The 5,207-nt window shown below is 34.2% G+C and overlaps 1 non-coding gene across 1 annotated transcript; it reads right to left on the minus strand.

Moving 5' to 3' along the window:
- Nucleotides 1-782: 782 nt before the first annotated feature.
- Nucleotides 783-856, minus strand: TRNAN-GUU (transfer RNA asparagine (anticodon GUU)). Its single transcript has one exon. It is a non-coding gene; the product is annotated as a tRNA-Asn (tRNA).
- Between the last annotated feature and the right edge of the window lie 4,351 nt (nt 857-5,207).

Raw genomic sequence — 5,207 nt, forward strand, 5'->3', positions numbered from 1 at the left:
CTCTTTTATTTTTACTTAAAGTACAATAACTTTTACCATTTTAATTTGTTTTAATAGTATATTGACAGTATTGTTTTCTTTCAAAAATCCACTTCATTTTCTTTACCCTATTATTAAAATGGTAATTGACAAAAACAAACTACATTGTCACCAGAAGAGCAATACAAAATGTACAAGTGATATATTAAAATCATCTTTCCAGCTTGAATTTCAATGATGCATTGGGTCAACAATTTTGTGAGAAACATCTTCACCCTTAAATAAAGATTTTCTTAATTCCTTACCTGTGTGCTAATTAGATATCACCTTGTTTTCACATTAAACAGACTTCCACATGAGAAAGCAGCAAGGATGCAGTGGCGTTAATGTTTCCTGGTGTCAACTTGTATTATTTCAGTAGACATTGAAATGAGGATGCATCTTGCTGCCTTTCCAATGAAGCAAGTTTAATTTAGTAATAGGTGAAAAACCATCCTTACAAAGGTGTTAATCAGAGACTTGGCTTTGTGGACACTTTTCAGAGAACAAATTTGTTAGCATAAAAATAAAGCCAGAAAATGAAGAGCTGTTTAATCACTCGATTGGATTTTTCTGCCAGCATATTTTTTTTCTCTGCAACCCACTGCTAAATTGTGCTTCCTAGCTGTTTTTTATAAAATCACTGAATCAAATCTAACTCTGATTACATCAGAGAAGGCCATATACCCTACACCATAAGAGGAGGTTTGAAATTTTGACTTGTCTACTTAAATATCACCAAAATCTGATCACAAGGTTAATTACGTCCCTGGGTGGGATTGAACCACCAACCTTTTGGTTAACAGCCAAACACACTAACCGATTGCGCCACAGAGACACTTTGCAAAAAGTACATACTGACAAAGGCTAATAAGCATACATCTAGAACGTTTCCTAGAAAAACATTAAAAAATCAATAATCTGGAGAGTTTTTGTAAGATGTTTCTTCCATCAACCAACGAATAAACACATTGGTACTTTCCCATGATGAGTGAGTGCTTCAGGATCTCTTGCACTTACATGGGCAGCAGAGTACTGCAATGGAAGCATGCTGGACCCATAACCCAGAGGTAGGCAGATTGAAACTATCCTTTGCTATATGCATTTTTTTGGTTAATTTAAGTAATCAAAACTGGGATTGATATTTTTGCTCTTTTATTTTTACTTAAAGTACAATAACTTTTACCATTTTAATTTGTTTTAATAGTATATTGACAGTATAGTTTTCTTTCAAAAATCCACTTAATTTTCTTTACCCTGTTATTAAAATGGTAATTGACAAAAAAACTACATTGTCACCAGAAGAGCAATACAAAATGTACAAGTGATATATTAAAATCATCTTTCCAGCTTGAATTTCAATGATGCATTGGGGCAACAATTTTGTGAGAAACATCTTCACCCTTAAATAAAGATTTTCGTAATTCCTTACCTGTGTGCTAATTAGATATCACCTTGTTTTCACATTAAACAGACCTCCATGTGAGAAAGCAGCAAAGATGCAGTGGCGTTAATGTTTCCTGGTGTCAACCTGTATTATTTCAGTAGACATTGAAATGAGGATGCATCTTGCTGCCTTTCCAATGAAGCAAGTTTAATTTAGTAATAGGTGAAAAACCATCCTTACAAAGGTGTTAATCAGAGACTTGGCTTTGTGGACACTTTTCAGAGAACAAATTTGTTAGCATAAAAATAAATTCCAGAAAATGAAGAGCTGTTTAATCACTCAATTGGATTTTTCTGCCAGCATATTTTTTTTCTCTGCAACCCACTGCTAAATTGTGCTTCCTAGCTGTTTTTTATAAAATCACTGAATCAAATCTAACTCTGATTACATCAGAGAAGGCCAGGTACCCTACACAATAAGAGGGGGTTTGAAATTTTGACTTGTCTACTTAAATATCACCAAAATCTGATCACAAGGTCAATTACGTCCCTGGGTGGGATTGAACCACCGACCTTTTGGTTAATAGCCGAACACACTAACCGATTGCGCCACCAAGACACTTTGCAAACAGTACATACTAACAAAGGCTAATAAGCATACATCTAGAACGTTTCCTAGAAAAATATTAAAAAATCAATAATCTGGAGAGTTTTTGTAAGATGTTTCTTCCATCAACCAATGAATAAACACATTGGTACTTTCCCATGATGAGGGAGTGCTTCAGGATCTCTTGCACTTACATGTGCAGCAGAGTACTGCAATGGAAGCATGCTGGACCCATAACCCAGAGGTAGGCAGATTGAAACTATCCTTTGCTATATGCATTTTTTTTTGTTAATTTAAGTAATCAAAACTGGGATTGATATTTTTGCTCTTTTATTTTTACTTAAAGTACAATAACTTTTACCATTTTAATTTGTTTTAATAGTATATTGACAGTATAGTTTTCTTTCAAAAATCCACTTAATTTTCTTTACCCTATTATTAAAATGGTAATTGACAAAAAAAACTACATTGTCACCAGAAGAGCAATACAAAATGTACAAGTGATATATTAAAATCATCTTTCCAGCTTGAATTTCAATGATGCATTGGGGCAACAATTTTGTGAGAAACATATTCACCCTTAAATAAAGATTTTCGTAATTTCTTACCTGTGTGCTAATTAGATATCACCTTGTTTTCACATTAAACAGACTTCCACATGAGAAAGCAGCAAGGATGCAGTGGCGTTAATGTTTCCTGGTGTCAACCTGTATTATTTCAGTAGACATTGAAATGAGGATGCATCTTGCTGCCTTTCCAATGAAGCAAGTTTAATTTAGTAATAGGTGAAAAACCATCCCTACAAAGGTGTTAATCAGAGACTTGGCTTTGTGGACACTTTTCAGAGAACAAATTTGTTAGCATAAAAATAAAGCCAGAAAATGAAGAGCTGTTTAATCACGCAATTTGATTTTTTTGCCAGCATATTTCTTTTTCTCTGCAACCCACTGCTAAATTGTGCTTCCTAGATGTTTTTATAAAATCACTGAATCAAATCTAACTCTGATTACATCAGAGAAGGCCAGGTACCCTACACCATAACAGGGGGTATGAAATTTGACTTGTCTACTTAAAGATCACCAAAATCTGATAACAAGGTCAATTAGGTCCCTGGGTGGGATTGAACCACCAACCTTTTGGTTAATAGCCGTACATACTAACTGATTGCGCCACAGAGACACTTTGCAAAAGTTCATACTGACAAAGGCTAATAAGCATTCATCTAAAACGTTTCCTAGAAAAACTTTAAAAAGTCAATAATCTGGAGAGTTTTTGTAAGATGTTTCTTCCATCAACCAACGAAGAAACACATTGGTACTTTCCCATGATGAGTGAGTGCTTCAGGATCTCTTGCACTTACATGTGCAGCAGAGTACTGCAATGGAAGCATGCTGGGCCCATAACCCAGAGGTAGGCAGATTGAAACTATCCTCTGCTATATGCATTTTTTTTTGTTAATTAAAGTAATCCAAAACTGGGATTGATATTTTGGCTCTTTTATTTTTACTTAAAGTACAATAACTTTTACCATTTTAATTTGTTTTAATAGTATATTGACAGTATTGTTTTCTTTCAAAAATCCACTTCATTTTCTTTACCCTATTATTAAAATGGTAATTGACAAAAACAAACTACATTGTCACCAGAAGAGCAATACAAAATGTACAAGTGATATATTAAAATCATCTTTCCAGCTTGAATTTCAATGATGCATTGGGGCAACGATTTTGTGAGAAACATCTTCACCCTTAAATAAAGATTTTCTTAATTCCTTACCTGTGTGCTAATTAGATATCACCTTGTTTTCATATTAAACAGACTTTTACATGAGAAAGCAGCAAGGATGCAGTGGCGTTAATGTTTCCTGGTGTCAACCTGTATTATTTCAGTAGACATTGAAATGAGGATGCATCTTGCTGCCTTTCCAATGAAGCAAGTTTAATTTAGTAATAGGTGAAAAACCATCCTTACAAAGGTGTTAATCAGAGACTTGGCTTTGTGGACACTTTTCAGAGAACAAATTTGTTAGCATAAAAATAAAGCCAGAAAATAAAGAGCTGTTTAATCACTCAATTGGATTTTTCTGCCAGCATATTTTTTTTCTCTGCAACCCACTGCTAAATTGTGCTTCCTAGCTGTTTTTATAAAATCACTGAATCAAATCTAACTCTGATTACATCAGAGAAGGCCAAGTACCCTACACCATAACAGGGGGTTTGAAATTTTGACTTGTCTACTTAAAGATCACCAAAATCTGATAACAAGGTCAATTAGGTCCCTAGGTGGGATTAAACCACCAACCTTTTGGTTAAAAGCCGTACATACTAACTGATTGCGCCACAGAGACACTTTGCAAATTTCCATACTGACAAAGGCTAATAAGCATTCATCTAAAACGTTTCCTAGCAAAACTTTAAAAAGTCAATAATCTGGAGAGTTTTTGTAAGATGTTTCTTCCATCAACCAACGAAGAAACACATTGGTACTTTCCCATGATGAGTGAGTGCTTCAGGATCTCTTGCACTTACATGTGCAGCAGAGTACTGCAATGGAAGCATGCTGGACCCATAACCCAGAGGTAGGCAGATTGAAACTATCCTCTGCTGTATGCTTTTTTTTTTGTTAATTAAAGTAATCCAAAACTGGGATTGATATTTTGGCTCTTTTATTTTTACTTAAAGTACAATAACTTTTACCATTTTAATTTGTTTTAATAGTATATTGACAGTATTGTTTTCTTTCAAAAATCCACTTCATTTTCTTTACCCTATTATTAAAATGGTAATTGACAAAAACAAACTACATTGTCACCAGAAGAGCAATACAAAATGTACAAGTGATATATTAAAATCATCTTTCCAGCTTGAATTTCAATGATGCATTGGGGCAACGATTTTGTGAGAAACATCTTCACCCTTAAATAAAGATTTTCTTAATTCATTACCTGTGTGCTAATTAGATATCACCTTGTTTTCACATTAAACAGACTTCCACATGAGAAAGCAGCAAGGATGCAGTGGCGTTAATGTTTCCTGGTGTCAACCTGTATTATTTCAGTAGACATTGAAATGAGGATGCATCTTGCTGCCTTTCCAATGAAGCAAGTTTAATTTAGTAATAGGTGAAAAACCATCCCTACAAAGGTGTTAATCAGAGACTTGGCTTTGTGGACACTTTTCAGAGAACAAATTTGTTA

The sequence above is a fragment of the Pseudophryne corroboree genome, unplaced genomic scaffold (genome assembly GCF_028390025.1).
Source record: "Pseudophryne corroboree isolate aPseCor3 unplaced genomic scaffold, aPseCor3.hap2 scaffold_681, whole genome shotgun sequence".
Taxonomy (NCBI): Eukaryota; Metazoa; Chordata; class Amphibia; order Anura; family Myobatrachidae; genus Pseudophryne; species Pseudophryne corroboree.